General features: G+C 40.3%; 1 protein-coding gene across 3 annotated transcripts in view; it reads right to left on the reverse strand.

Moving 5' to 3' along the window:
• Positions 1–18638, reverse strand: part of IL21R (interleukin 21 receptor) — a 149093-nt gene that overhangs the window by 34730 nt on the left and 95725 nt on the right. The window contains exon 1 of one of the 3 annotated variants that reach the window (XM_056535843.1): positions 3941–4011. The exons of the other annotated variants lie outside the window; for them this stretch is intronic. The gene's annotated coding sequence lies outside the window, so the exon portion shown is untranslated. Of the gene's footprint in view, positions 1–3940; positions 4012–18638 lie in introns of those variants that run through there. 3 annotated transcript variants of the gene reach the window in all.

Consider the following 18638-nt stretch of genomic DNA (forward strand, 5'->3'; position numbering starts at 1 on the left):
AAAAAATTGAAAAGGAAATAGAAACAAAACCACAATATAGAAGGGATACAAAGGTGAAATAGTGATCCCAGTAAATGTCTCTACCCCATTTGAATACCGCTGTACAGGAAGGACAATAACATTATAGATTGTGTATCCGTAACTAGTCTTAATAGAGCTAAATCACATCAAATATTAGTGTAAAGAACTAGAACGGAGGAAAACCCTGTAATAATAGCTTATACGTCATGGTTAACAAAAAACATGGAAGTGAAAATATCCTTTTAATTAGATGTTGGTTGTTTATTGAGGGTAGAGGTCATAATCATCTAGGTCAGTCCAGCTAACCTTGCGATTACAAAAGCAAATGGGGATGGAGGATAAAAATAAACTTATAGATAGAATAAGAAATAGTAGAATCATATGACGAAAAAGAAAAGAAAGAAAGAAAGGGTAAAAGAAAAAGGGGAGTACAAAGAGACTGAAATGGAATAGTTACGAGAAATACCTACATGAACCTTATCAACCGTCACCTCTATTGGGCATTAGTAACCTCCGCAAATTTGTCCCATGGGCGCCAGATCTTCAAGAATCGTTCAAGAGAATTGTCTATACAAGCTGACTGAAATTCCATCCTCCTGGCCTCTTTAATTCTTTCAATTAAAGGGGTACTCCGCCCCTAGACATCTTATCCCCTATCCACCTGTTGCGGCTTTCGGAAACGCTGGAGGCGTTAAGATGTCTAGGGGCGGAGTACCTCGATAGGGGATAAGATGTCTAGGGGCGGAGTACCCCGTTAAGGCTCTATACCCTGTCATAGCTAACAATCTATCTACAAGAAGCCCTTCTATTCCAGGGAGGAGCAATTCTCGTCAAAAAGAAGGGCAATTTTGTGAAATCTCTTTAGAGATTAGACTATGGGCTGCTGCAAGGGGCAAGTACAGTATATGCTGCATCTATATAGTTGTAGTTTATCTAACACAAATGTGAAACGGCAAATGTTAGAAAATGTTTATAAAGCTATATGTGCAAGCTTGTACTACGGCTCTGTACAAATTCTAAGTTGAATGGGGCTGCTATATGGCAGCCATAGTCATGCCTCTCCATCCATTATGTTTTGTCAGATGATGTATTACAGACATATTCTATGTTTGATATGTTTATATAGTTATGTTTGACAAATTAATATAGTCATAGAAAATAAAACTGCAAGTGCTCATATATTGTACCCAGGCCAATTACAACAATGGCATACTAACTATAGCTATAGTTAATATGTACTAAGCTATAGCTATATGCACTAAGCTATAGCTATAGTTAACGGGGTACTCTGGTGGAAAACATTTATTTATTAATTTTTTCAAATCAACTGGAGCCAGAAAGTTAACAGATTTGTAAATTACTTCTATTAAAAAATCTTAATCCTTCCAGTACTTAATAGCTGCTGAATACTACAAAGGAATTTATTTTCTTTTTGGAACACAGAGCTCTCTGCTGAATCACGAGCAAAGTGCTCTCTGCTGACATCTCTGTCCATTTTAAGAACTGTCCAGTGTAGGAGAAAATCCTCATAGAAAACATATGCTGCTCTGGACAGTTCCTAAAATGGACAGAAATGTCAGCAGAGAGCACTTTGCTTGTGATTCAGCAGAGAGCTCTGTGTTCCAAAAAGAAAAGTCAGCAGAGAGCTCTGTGTTCCAAAAAGAAATTCCTTTGTAGTATTCAGCAGCTAAAAAGTACTGAATGGATTAAGATTTTTTAATAGAAGTAATTTACAAATCTGTTTAACTTTCTGGCACCAGTTGATTAAAAAAATAAAATTCCACCAGAGTACCCCTTTAACCTACAAAACCACACGCATTGCAGCAGACGTAAAGTAAATTATTTTATTCGATTTACATTAAAAACATATACATTAAAATAATGAATTACTAACAATAAAGTCAGTTACTTAAGGCAAGGAATACAAATACCAGCACAAGGTATATACTATTTAGGTGCGGTCAACTAGGGTATACAAGTTAAGTGCAAGTGCATACAATGTTATATAAGAAAACAAAAAAGTGCAAGTGTATTACCTAACTAATGATATGATAAGAAAACAGCGGCCAGGACTGCCTTCGTTCCCAATATGATTTCTCCATATGATTTCTCAATGGAGTATATGCACCACACCAATGTATAAAGAATAAAGTCACCACTTGAAATTATCTCCTTACCTTGAGTGCTCCCTGTTTTTACTCTTTTTTTATTGTATTACCTAACTAAGACCAGAGCAACAGAGACATTTGCACTTTTTGTCTTATGTAGCATTGTATGCACTTGCACTTTACTTGTATACCCTAGTTGACCCTACTGAAAAAGTATATACCTTGTGCTGATATTTGTATACCTTGCCTTAAGTAACTGCTGTTTACAATTGCAATATGTGTGTTTTTGTAGGTTTTCTATGGAGGCACCATATGATAGCCCATGGAGTGCCTATGAACAAAGAATTGTGTTGTCCGCTCACTCACTGATGACTGCTATTGCACAACTGTGCTCTCGGACCCACCGGTCCCGCCCGGGGTTCACAATACAAATCCAAAAGGAAGAATGTCCGGCACTGGATATGAATACGAATATTTGCTTTATTTCTGCTTTGGCAAGGAGTCACAATACAGAGCAGGAACGTCTGACGCGTTTCGCACTGTCAGTTGCTTAATCGTAGACTAAATTCCAGAATACAACATGCAATTAAAATAACCAGATACATGGTCACGTATCTTATTACGTCACAAATTCAAACCTCTAGGAAATTCCAAGCAAAACCAGACATGGATACTGTATATTGGTTATAATTTCTAAACCTGGAACATGAAATCACTTCGAACTTCAAGTCTGAATTAAGACATATGTGCACCTCATTGAGTAGAAAGGTAGGGCATAAAACAAAACACTTTTATGTCATAAATATGCCCCCTCATTACTAATTGAATTGAAAAGAATTGAAAACATAAAAAAAAAAGAGAAAATAAAAAAATATTTATGACATAAAAAAGTGTTTTGTTTTATGCCCTACCTTTCTGTTCAATGAGGTGCACATATGTCTTAATTCAGACTTGAAGTTCGAAGTGATTTCATGTCCCAGGTTTAGAAATTATAACCCATAAATACATGTCTGGTTTTCCTTGGAATTTCCAAGAGGTTTGAATTTGTGACGTAATAAGACACATGACCATGTATCTGGTTATTTTAATTGCAAGTTGTATACTGGAATTTAGTCTATGATTAAGCACCTGACATTGCGAAATGCGTCAGATGTTCTTGCTCTGTATTGTGACTCCTGAAATAAAGTAAAGATTCTTATGCTTATCCAGTGCCGGACATTCTTCCTTATGGAGAGTCTATGGTTCCATAGTATGGAGTATGTGTTCGGAGTAAGTATCTATGAAATAAAACAGCAAATATTCAGAAATATATAAGATCCTGTACATCTTTAATGTGACATGCAATAAACCTCCTGTACTAAAACACAACGGTCACATTCCCATTACAAACGGTGCAACATTTGCTTTAAATTTGTAATCCATTACTTTAAGCCACATTGGATCTTGCATATAACAAAATTGTCCTCTGAAAATGTTTTCCATAAACCGAGAAAAAGTCTCAAACATCTCAAACTATACGTACAATTATCCGGTATGAGTAATATTAGAACTTTTTTGCTGTTGTATATACCATTCTATATACCTGACAAAACTGCTAAATGTTTTATGCTGCCGCCTAATATTTCACATGTCTGTTCCTATCCATCACCAGTATCCCACCAATAGGTTTATAGGTAAATATTGGAACAAGAAGCAATTCAAAAATCATTCAAAACTCCCAAAACCATAAAATTAATTTGATAAAATGCTTGAATATTTACTGTTATTATAGAAATGATGGAGTCTGGACAATAATCACCAGATAGAATTACCTTGATTTAGATGCCCATTGTGTCGGCCATTACCAATCCTCTAGGGGGTTTATAGTCTAAGCTCAGCTATGACTTCACATAGGCAGGATGATCACTATCTAAAGCTTTACGCAGAAGAACAACTACGCTGTATGACGCATGTCACTGACAAGGATGTGGTAATGGGGGAGGGGAATATACAGACAGCACCTCTCTATCTGGCTGTGAAAACAGTGGGTGATGCAGAGCAAAAGATCTAATGTACAAATGAGTCACAATAATAACCTCCAATATTTGTGATTTTAGTCACAAATTTTTGTTATGTCGCTATTTCTCAGATTTCTGCATTGTATTTTCATCTTATATGCCGCAGATTTTACGGTGGGTTTAAATGTAGATGAGCCCTATTTATTGAGGCTAATCCAACCCCTGGCAACTCAGAATGTTTTCCATTCAGAAAATACATGGAAATGAGTCATGTGCAATTCCTCTGTTATTCCTATTGGAAATAACTGGATTGATAACTGGGCATTACTATTCCCCATATCGACCTTAAATGGGCACTGTCACCAACTTTATTTTTTGATATGTTGTAGTACTTATGTACTACAACATATCTCTAATATACTTTTATTTATTTATTTTTCATTAAAAAGGTTTAATTTACATTTAAAAACTGGCCACAGAAAAAGGACTGATTTTGGAGTGGCAATCAGTCCTTTTTCAGTTAGGCTGCACTCGCTCCCTGCCTGTCAATCAGACAGGTGGGAGCAAGCGCATTGGCTCCCCGGCCACTGGCTGGGAGGCCACTCCTCCCGCACATTGCCGCCGCCGCCTCGTTGCCGCCGCTGTCCCTGCATGCCCACTGCCGGACTCTGCAGTAACTGCAAGTGTAATGAGGGAACGGGGTATGCGGGGTGGGGGGGGGGGGATCTGGGGGTGGAGGAGTGAACGGACTAGTGCCGTAGCTTGGGGGAGGGGGGGGGGGGGGGGCGGGGGTAACGGGCTAGCAAAAAATAATAATTGGATTGTGTACTCCGCTGCTCAGCATTTGGAACAAAATGTTCCGAATGCTTAGAGCCGAAAGGAAGAAATCCAGCGCGGTCCTCGTGCAGTAGAAAAACTTTTATTTGGACACCAACAGAGACAGGATATAAAGGTGACGCCTTTCGGCCAGTTCACCTAGCCTTATTCATAAGTATGAATAAGGCTAGGTGAACTGGCCGAAATGCGTCACCTTTTTACTGCACGAGGACCGCGTTGGTTTCTTCCGTACATCATACACACACACACTGTACACATTCCATACTGTACATGCATCATACACACACACACACACTGTACACATTACATACTATACATGCATCATATACACACATACTGTGCACATTACATACTGTACATGTATCATACACACACACACTGTACACATTACATACTATACATGCATCATATACACACATACTGTGCACATTACATACCGTACATGCATCACACACACACTGTACACATTACATACTGTACATGCATCATACACACACTGTACACATTACATACTGTACATGAATCATACACACACATACTGTACACATTACATACTGTACATGCATCATACACACATACTGTATACATTACATACTGTACATGCATCATACACACACATACTGTACACATTACATACTGTACATGCATCATACACACAAACACACTGTACACATTACATACTGTACATGCATCATACACACATATTGTACACATTACATACTGTACATGCATCATACACACACACTGTACACATTACATACTGTACATGTATCATACACACACACTGTACACATTACATACTGTACGTGCATCATACACACACTGTACACATTACATACTGTACATGCATCATACACACATATTGTACACATGACATACTGTACATGCATCATACACACACATTATACACATTACATACTGTACATGCATCATACACACATACTGTACACATTACATACTGTACATGCATGCTTCATACACACACACTGTACACATTACATACTATACATGCATCATACACACATACTGTACACATTACATACTGTACATGCATCATACACACACATACTGTACACATTACATACTGTACATGCATCATACACACATATTGTACACATTACATACTGTAATGTGTATAGTCCCCCACATTAGGTGCAGTATAGTTCTCCCCACATTTGGTGCAGGATAGTTCTCCCCACATTAGGTGCAGTATAGTTCTCCACACAAGGTGCAGTATAGTTCCCCACATTAGGTGCAGTATAGTTCTCCACATTAGGTTGGCAGTATAGTTTACCCCACATTAGGAGCAGTATAATTCTCCACATTAGGTGCAGTATAGTTCCCCCACATTAGGTGCAGTATAGTTCCCCACATTAGGTGCAGTATAGTTCTCCCCACATTAGGTGCAGTATAGTTCTCCACATAAGGTGCAGTACAGTTCCCCCACATTAGGTGCAGTATAGTTCCCCACATTAGGTGCAGTATAGTTCCCCCACATTAGGTGCAGTATAGTTCTCCACATTAGGTTGCCAGTATAGTTTACCCCACATTAGGTGCAGTATAGTCCCCCCACATTAGGTGTAGTATGTTCCCCCACAGACATACAGCCTGCAGCCATACAGTGTATGGCTGGAGGCTGTATACCTGTTTACTGCCCTACTTCAGTGTTCTGACCCCTGCTCCTTTTGTCCGGCCACCATAGCAGTAGGTCCCGGGACTGCTGGAGGAGCGGTGGTCGGAGCACTGAAGCTGATGTGCGGCTGGTCACTTACCATGCTGGCCAGCGCATTTCCTGTTCGCTGCTCCGCTCCTCCGCGTTGCTTTCCAATGGGCACACGCACGGGACGGCCCGCCCCGTTCCCCCCCCTGGATCTGCCACTGCATGCATTATATACACACAACACACTGTACACATTACATACTGCACATGCATGCTTCATACACACACACACAACACATTGTATACATTACATACTGTAAATGCATGCTTCATACACACACAACACACTGTACACATTACATACTGTACATGCATGCTTCATACACACATACTGTACACATTACATACTGCACATGCATGCTTCATACACACACAACACATTGTATACATTACATACTGTACATGCATGCTTCATACACACACAACACACTGTACACATTACATACTGTACGTGCATGCTTCATACACACACAACACACTGTACACATTACATACTGTACATGCATCATACACACACACTACATATTACATACTGTACATGCATCATACACACATACTGTACACATTACATACTGTACATGCATCATACACACACAACACACTGTACACATTACATACTGTACATGCATCATACACACACACTACACATTACATACTGTACATGCATCATACACACACACTGTACACATTACATACTGTACATGCATCATACACACATACTGTACACATTACATACTGTACATGCATCATACACACACATACTGTACACATTGCATACTGTACATGCATCATACACACACATACTGTACACATTACATACTGTACATGCATCATACACACACACACACACACACACACTGTACACATTCCATACTGTACATGCATCATACACACACACACACACACACACACTGTACACATTACATACTATACATGCATCATATACACACATACTGTACACATTACATACCATACATGCATCATACACACACACTGTACACATTACATACTGTACATGCATCATACACACACAGTGTACACATTACATACTGTACATGAATCATACACACACATACTGTACACATTACATACTGTACATGCATCATACACACACATACTGTACACATTACATACTGTACATGCAGCATACACACACATACTGTACACATTACATAATGTACATGCATCATATACACATATTGTACACATTACATACTGTACATGCATCATACACACATATTATACACATTACATACTGTAATGTGTATAGTCCCCCACATTAGGTGCAGTATAGTTCTCCCCACATTTGGTGCAGGATAGTTCTCCCCACATTAGGTGCAGTATAGTTCTCCACATAAGGTGCAGTATAGTTCCCCACATTAGGTGCAGTATAGTTCTCCACATTAGGTTGGCGGTATAGTTTACCCCACATTAGGTGCAGTATAATTCTCCACATTAGGTGCAGTATAGTTCCCCCACATTAGGTGCAGTATAGTTCCCCACATTAGGTGCAGTATAGTTCTCCCCACATTAGGCGCAGTATAGTTCTCCACATAAGGTGCAGTACAGTTCCCCCACATTAGGTGCAGTATAGTTCCCCACATTAGGTGCAGTATAGTTCCCCCACATTAGGTGCAGTATAGTTCTCCACATTAGGTTGCCAGTATAGTTTACCCCACATTAGGTGCAGTATAGTCCCCCCACATTAGGTGTAGTATGTTCCCCCACAGACATACAGCCTGCAGCCATACAGTGTATGGCTGGAGGCTGTATACCTGTTTACTGCCCTACTTCAGTGTTCTGACCCCTGCTCCTTTTGTTCGGCAACCATAGCAGTAGGTCCCGGGACTGCTGGAGGAGCGGTGGTCGGAGCACTGAAGCTGATGTGTGGCTGGTCACTTACCATGCTGGCCAGCGCATGTCCTGTTCGCTGCTCCTCTCCTCCGCGTTGCTTTCCAATGGGCACACGCACGGGACGGCCCGCCCCATTCCCCCCCTGGATCTGCCACTGCATGCATTATATACACACAACACACTGTACACATTACATACTGTACATGCATGCTTCATACACACATACTGTACACATTACATACTGCACATGCATGCTTCATACACACACAACACATTGTATACATTACATACTGTAAATGCATGCTTCATACACACACAACACACTGTACACATTACATACTGTACGTGCATGCTTCATACACACACAACACACTGTACACATTACATACTGTACATGCATCATACACACACTACATATTACATACTGTACATGCATCATACACACATACTGTACACATTACATACTGTACATGCATCATACACACATAACAAACTGTACACATTACATACTGTACATGCATCATACACACACACTACACATTACATACTGTACATGCATCATACACACACACTGTACACATTACATACTGTACATGCATCATACACACATACTGTACACATTACATACTGTACATGTATCATACACACACATACTGTACACATTACATACTGTACATGCATCATACACACACATACTGTACACATTACATACTGTACATGCATCATACACACACACACACACAGTACACATTCCATACTGTACATGCATCATACACACACACACACACTGTACACATTACATACTATACATGCATCATATACACACATACTGTACACATTATATACCATACATGCATCATACACACACACACTGTACACATTACATACTGTACATGCATCATACACACACACAATGTACACATTACATACTGTACATGAATCATACACACACATACTGTACACATTACATACATCATACACACATACTGTACACATTACATACTGTACATGCATCATACACACACATACTGTACACATTACATACTGTACATGCATCATACACACACACTGTACACATTACATACTGTACATGCATCATACACACACACTATACACATTACATACTGTACATGCATCATACACACTGTACACATTACATACTGTACATGCATCATACACACATACTGTACACATTACATACTGTACATGCATGCTTCATACACACACACTGTACACATTACATACTATACATGCATCATACACACATACTGTACACATTACATACTGTACATGCATCATAAACACACATACTGTACACATTACATACTGTACATGCATCATACACACATATTGTACACATTACATACTGTACATGCATCATACACACACACACTGTACACATTACATACTGTACATGCATCGTACACACATACTGTACACATTAAATACTGTACATGCATCATACACACACACACTGTACACATTACATACTGTACATGCATCATACACACACACTGTACACAATACATACTGTACATACATCACACACACTACACATTACATACTATAAATGCATCATACACACACATACTGTACACATTACATACTGTACATGCATCATACACACACACACACACACACACACACACACACACACTGTACACATTACATAATGTACATGCATCATACACACATACTGTACATGCATCATACACACACACACACTGTACACATTACATACTGTACATGCATCATACACACATATTGTACACATTACATACTGTACATGCATCATACACACACACACTGTACACATTACATACTGTACAAGCATCATACACACATGATGTACACATTACATACTGTACATTCATGCTTCATACACACACACTGTACACATTACATACTATACATGCATCATGCACACACATACTGTACACATTACATACTGCACATGCATCATACACACTCACTGTACACATTACATACTGTACATGCATCATACACACACACACACTGTACACATTACATACTATACATGCATCATACACACACATACTGTACACATTACATACTATACATGCATCATACACACATATTGTACACATTACATACTGTACATGCATCATACACACATATTGTACACATTACATACTGTACATGCATCATACACACACACACACACACTGTACACAATACATACTGTACATACATCATACACACACACTGTACACATTACATACTATAAATGCATCATACACACATGCTGTACACATTACATACTGTACATGCATCATACACACATACTGTACACATTACATACTGTACATGCATCATACACACACACACACTGTACACATTACATACTGTACATGCATCATACACACATATTGTACACATGACATACTGTACATGCATCATACACACATATTGTACACATTACATACTGTACATGCATCATACACACATATTGTACACATTACATACTGTACATGCATCATACACACACACACACACACTGTACACAATACATACTGTACATACATCATACACACACTGTACACATTACATACTATAAATGCATCATACACACACACTTTACACATTACATACTGTACATCCATCATACACACATACTGTACACATTACATACTGTACATGCATCATACACACACACACTGTACACATTACATACTGTACATGCATCATACACACATACTGTACACATTACATACTGTACATACATCATACACACATATTGTACACATTACATACTGTACATGCATCATACACACACACACACTGTACACATTACATACTGTACATCCATCATACACACATACTGTACACATTACATACTGTACATGCATCATACACACACACACTGTACACATTACATACTGTACATGCATCATACACACATATTGTACACATTACATACTGTACATGCATCATACACACACACACTGTACACATTACATAATGTACATGCATCATACACACATACTGTACACATTACATACTGTACATGCATGCTTCATACACAAACACACACACACACTGTACACATTACATACTATACATGCATCATGCACACGCATACTGTACACATTACATACTGTACATGCATCATACACACATACTGTACACATTACATACTGTACATGCATCATACACACATATTGTACACATTACATACTGTACATGCATCATACACACACACTGTACACAATACATACTGTACATACATCATACACACAAACTGTACACATTACATACTATAAATGCATCATACACACACATACTGTACACAGTACATACTGCACATGCATCATACACACACATACTGTACACATTACATACTGTACATGCATCATACACACACATAATGTACACATTACATACTGTACATGCATCATACACACCTACTGTACACATTACATACTGTACATGCATCATACACACACACACTGTACACATTACATACTGTACATGCATCATACACACATATTGTACACATTACATACTGTACATGCATCATACACACACACTGTACACATTACATACTGTACATGCATCATACACACATACTGTACACATTACATACTGTACATGCATGCTTCATACACACACACACACACACTGTACACATTACATACTAAACATGCATCATACACACACATACTGTACACATTACATACTGTACATGCATCATACACACATACTGTACACATTACATACTGTACATGCATCATAAATACTGTACACATTACATACTGTACATGCATCATACACACACACTGTACACATTACATACTGTACATGCATCATACACACATATACTGTACACATTACATACTATACATGCATCATACACACACACACACACACACACACACTGTACACATTACATACTATACATGCATCATACACACACAGATAGAATAGATCAGTGTTTCCCAACCAGGATGCCTACAGAGGTTGCAAAACTACAACTACCAGCATGCCCAGACAGCCTTTGGCTGGCTGGGCATGCTGGGAATTGTAGTTTTGCAACAACTGGAGGCACCCTGGTTGGGAAACACTGATATAGATACACACATGCTTTTTACATATAGTCATCCACAGTAGTAACACACACAGTACATAGACATACACATATATACACACACACATATATATCCACACACACATGCTTATACACACACATATATATATATATATATATATATATGTATATATATGCAGGGACACCTTCTGTAGTCAGGCTCCATGTTGTACAGCCTCTGTGGCCTCCTTTCCTCACAGCTCTCTCTACCCCTTCCCCCTCCTCCTCCTGCTCAGACGGCTGAAGGCTGAGAGAAGAGTCCGGGCTGAGGGAAGATACCAAGTGCAGCGGGGGTGGGGGGAGCGTGATTGTGGTGAGGTGAGAAGAACTCCAAAGTTGCAAATTAGTTTATTTAAAAAAAAATGTCAGACATTCGGGGACCCTCTTGTTTGACTGGGGCCCAGAGCACAAACTCCAAGAGCAGGATTGTTAATCGCTACAGGACGGGCAAACACTGGCTGTGCTCGGGGGCTCCCAGCCAGCTCGGGGCCCCAAGCAATTGCTTGGTTTGCCTGTCCTGTAGCGACGGGCCTGCTCATAGAGACACACAAACAATAGCTGTAGGGAAAAAATACACATTTTTTTAACCAATGTATATTACAAATATACATATAATTGTATTATCTACATAATATAAAAAGTTTTTGTTGACGACAGGTACACATTAAAATTCCAGAAAACATAGGAACATGAAACTAGCACACGTAGTTCTCAATAGTAAATAGCCCCTCTTATAGCATAATATTTTTACATAACCCCTCTTATAGCATTTAACAAGCAACATAATCAACATCCATATAACCTACTGGGAAATTGTTACACACTTAGCCCCGGCCGCAAGCACCGGCCGGGAGAGCAGTGTCCCCGACTGCCGTCGTGACCGGGATTTGCATCGCAGGACGCTCCCGCATGCGAACCCCAGCCCGTCACTCACCTAGTTCTGCTCCTGCAGCTTCCTCACTCTCTCAGCTCCGGCGTGCGCGTCCCCGTCCCTTAGGGCGTGCACGCACCGGAGCTTTGAAATTTTAAGGGCCAGTACTCCCATAATTAGTAAATGCACCTGACAGCAGATTATAAGTTGTTGAACCTCGCACACCCCCCTGCCAGATCTTCAGTGCCATTTTCCTGTAAGAAAGCGTTACCATTGCATGTTTTGCCATTCCTGTCTTTCCAGACCTTCCTGCTATGTTTTTTGACTACGAACCTTTGCCACCTGCCTTGACCTTCTGCTACATTTGACTACGCTACAGCCTCATTCTACGGTGCCTCGTCTTGCCCACTTACATGTGTGGTCGAGCCATGTCGAGGGGTAGCGACCTGGGTGTCGTTTGCCGCAGCAAGCCCATCCTGCCTTGCGGCGGGCTCTGGGGAAAAACAGCGGCAACTTAGACTCCACTCCCCGATACGGTCCGAGTCATCTGCCACACGGGTGGAGGATCCACTTCCAGCTTCGTGACAGCCTACATACAGGTGCGTGACAGAAAATAATTACTTTTTCTGATAATTCTATAAATCCAATATATCTTTGATCTGGTAGGGCTGCTATATTGATGACCTATTTTTTAGGGGGTCTGATGTGGTATACATGCCAAACTTTTAACAGATTTTTTAAAGCAGTTGTTTGATCAATAGAATATCCATAGAACAGCCACAATAAAAATAAACTGGATGTTTGCTCACCACCCCTCCTTCCATTGCGTCCTTTCATTTGTCCTGTCTCGCATCCTAGGCTTTATTCCTTATTGTTACCTTTTACAAGATTTAATATGTTTTTGTTTTCATGTCATTGATTCTCATTTTATTGAATACTACTACTTCCTCCACTACAACTGATGGAATGCCACATTGGCTTGAATGATAATAAATATGTGTGTACTGTATACACATAGTATATACACAGTATACACATGTTTAACATCCACAAATATATTAATTATGTATTATTTATTTTATTTCATGTACATCTTGTCAAGTATAAATGTACTTCCAACAATCTTAAAAGTAGAATACCAGAGATGTATCTGCAGTATCACATGTTGTGCAATAATGTTTGGAAGTACTCTAGGCCAAAATTACAAGTAAGGGAAAGGTGAGGTGACTTATTCCATTTGTTTGTTTTGTCATACTCTCCAACTGCATACACATCCTAAGGACCTAAGGGGAAATTTATCAAAACCTGTCCAGAGAAAAAGTTGCTGAGTTGCCCATAGCAACCAATCAGATCGCTTCTTTCATTATTCCGAGGCCTTTTCAAAAATGAAAGAAGCGATCTGATTGGTTACTGTGGGCAACTCAGCAACTTTTCCTCTGGACACGTTTTGATCCTACCTTACATCTTTACTAGGAGACTGTTGTCACAGTAGCTAAAGTGGACCACCGGCCCAGGGAACACCTTCTTGGCACAAGCAGCAGTAGTAATAGGGGGCTGCACCAATACTTTTTGGGATGATGATTATACCTTGGTGGTCTGCAGGTGCAGGTTAAAGACCATACATGGAGGCACAATTCTTTAACCAGGTACAGTGCCAATGTAAACAAGGTAACAGCAGGTGGCAAAGAGTTAACCTGTACAGTGGCAGTGGGCATCCTAATTCCTGACATGTAATGCCCCTAAGGTGGCAATGTGATATCACCAGCTGGCTCCCAGTGGTCCTAACCTGAAATATGGTCCACTAAGTACATGGACTGCTAAGAGGTCCTTGACAACTGTTACCTTGTTAGACTAGAAAAAGAGACTTAAAGGGGTATTCCGGCTTTAGACATTTGATTCCCTATCCAAGGGATAGGGGATAAGATATCTGATTCTGGTGGTCCCGCCAACACCCCCCTGTCATCTGCTGCATGGAGCGACATTCGATCCGTGCAGCAGATGACAGGGGGGTGTTGCAGGAGAGATAGTAGGGGTCCCCAGCGGCGGGACCCCCATGATCAGATATCTTATCCCCTATCCTTTCCATAAGGGATAAGATATCTAGGGGCGGAGTACCCCTTTAATGCTGGTCTTCTTCCTGAAGGCTGCAAAAACAAACCCTGTGTAATAACTAGTACCTCACAGGAACTGTCTTGCTCCTCACAGGTTCTTTGTGCTTTCTCATCTCTTTTCTCTTCCTCCCTTCTCTGTGTCCCTCTGCTTTCCTTTCAATCAGTTCCTCTACTCCACTCCTCTTTCTACAAACCAGCTTCGTGACAACCTACATACAGGTGCGTGTCAGAAAATAATTACTTTTTCTGATAATTCGAGTAAATCCAATATATCTGTGATCTGATAGGGCCGCTATATTGATGACCTATACATCCCTTTTCTCTTCCTCCCTTCTCTGTGTCCCTCTGCTTTCCTTTCAATCAGTTCCTCTACTCCACTCCTCTTCCTACAAACCAGGTTTAAATAAGCTCCGATTCACTCCCCCCACAGAGGACTCACCCAACTAGGGAGTACTAGTGAGGAAGAAACGAGTATGACACATGTATGATCTAGGAAGTTGTGAATTTTTTCTGCGGACTCTGCACGGAATGCAATGCTATCTATGAGATGTAATTCCCTTGTGGTCCTAGCACTGGCGCCCGCAGTCTCCGAAGTGTCTGCACAGAGATTTTCCGTGTGGACATTCTGAAGTGTGAACATAGCCTTGTATAAAGGAGGAGGGGTGGTTAAGCTTTTTGTGCTATTAACACCTTATTTTCAAAAGTTTAGCACAACTTTCTGGTGCACAAAGTGTCGCAGTTAATACTTGGTATTAAATGATGTGCTATTTGCCCCAAATTTTCAAAAGACCAAACGTACTTCTGAAAATGAGGCGCAGTTAACACTCTTTGAGGCGCAAAAAAAAAAAGAGCTTTAACAACACAAGTCTTTGTGTGTCCCATAGATATATACATAAAACAGTAGCTTCGTGTCTACACAAAGGAGTTGTTAATTCAGTCAGAAACACGGCCACATGGGTATTCAGAGAAACGAAATCAGGAAAATAGTACAAAACCATAAGCATGGAGGGGGTGTGACGTCACGAGGGGGCTTGGCATGACATCACGACCACTGCCGCTGGAACCCAGCCTCCATGCAGAATGCCGAGTGCTGTGCAGAGATCGTGGGGGTTCCCAGCGGTGGTAACCCCACGATCAGACATCTTATCTCCTATCCTTTTGATAGGGGATAAGATGTCTAGGGGTGGAGTTCCCCTTTAAAGCAGGGGCAAAAAACAAAGAGAGAATCTTTAAAAGTCATTTAAATGATCTGTTGCTAACATTTCAGTGCCAGATAACACAGGACACCTTCAGTGGGATCATTGGGTCAGAGCTGTTTCAGTGGCATCTGGGGGACCTAGTTGGTTATTGCACACAGAGTAGGCCCTTTGCCAGGCAATGTGCATGGTACAATAAATGAAAATCCAAACATATATCCACAGGATACTCAAACATGTAAATGTTATGTCAATCAGGATATATTTTAAGGGTGCGTTTACACAAGCAGATTTTGTTTCAAACACGCAGAAGGTTTACATCTGTGAGTTTGAAAGGTCTGGGCTCTCCGCTGACTGTCCTCAGCAGATTTTTGGCAGCGAAATCTCCATTACGGAAAATCTGCCGCAGATCCCTGTGAAGTAAACCACAGTGGAGATTCCGCTGCCAAAAATTTGCTGCAGAGAGCCCGACCCTTTTAAATTTGCTGCAGAAAACCCACTGTGAGTTTGAAACAAAATCTGCTTGTGTGAACGCACCTGAAAAGAGAGAACTGCATCCTTAGAACTAGTTAAAGTTTGTTACGAGCAGAATCAGACATAGGACTATGTTTACACAGCGGACTGATACAATGAGTGATTGAATAAAACAGAATATAACTTATCATAATGCTCCACATAATAAAGATTTTTAGAAACACATAAAAGACATATACCAACATGTGTGGAACTCTATTCAGTCTCAAGTACAAATTCATAAAAAGGCAGAAAGACCATGGATAGATTAATAAAAATAAAAAAAAATTATTTTAAAACACATTTAAAATAATTAAAACCCATCATGGTTATTACCAGCAGTGGGGTGGAATGTGACCAACAACTATGCATGCCCGCACTGAGGCACCGCTAGATGCTAATGCTAAAACGTATTACTTCATTATGTTGCACTCCTTGCTCTTTTAAAAAAAATATGCTTACAGTACCCCCCGTATCTCAATACATGCAACATAAATACTAAAATACTAACGCCAAAATATTACTTAGATCAGTGGTTCCCAACCTTTTTGTGCCCAAGTACCCTTAAGCAGATCATTTTCAAAATGACCTGCTTCCCCCCCTCATTTAGTTAAAGGCACCAACTCTGCCCCTATATAGTTGTATGCCTTCTCTGTGCCCCTATAATTGTGGGCCCCTGCACTTCTCCCATATAATTGTAGGCCCCCACACTGCCTCCACATGGATATACTGTAGGCCCCCACACTGCCCCCATATAGTTGTAGACCCCCATACTACCCCCCATATAGTTGTATGCACCCTCTGTGCCCCATATAGTTGTAAGCCCCTTCAGTTCCTCCATATAATTTTAGGCCCCCACATTCCCCCATTCTGTCCTGCTTCAGTGCTCATGATGCGGCGCCTGCGCTTTTTCTCAGCCGTCCTCCTGTTCCAATCCTCTAGGCAGCAATGTCAGCTTATTCCAGCAGGCACTACTCATTTCTCTTAAAGTGGCCCTCTGCCAAGATCAGACAACATGGGCTGTGGCCACTCAAGAAGCAGTGACCAGTGGCTGCGGCCGCCATAACAGAAATGCTGCCAGGAGAACTACCCCAGGTTGGGAACCACTGACCTAGATGCAATGGAAGCAGTAGATCAGTTCATAGAACAATAACATACAGATTCGGAGTACAAAATATGAAGAGCAACAGGAGAGACTACATTAGCGACAGCAAGGTGAAGTGGAACAAGGATACAATATAAAACAATTGTTAGTTGTTATGAGTTCTGCTAAATGGATCTCGAAACACATTATACCATACA

The sequence above is a fragment of the Hyla sarda genome, chromosome 8 (genome assembly GCF_029499605.1).
Source record: "Hyla sarda isolate aHylSar1 chromosome 8, aHylSar1.hap1, whole genome shotgun sequence".
In the NCBI taxonomy this organism is placed as follows: domain Eukaryota; kingdom Metazoa; phylum Chordata; class Amphibia; order Anura; family Hylidae; genus Hyla; species Hyla sarda.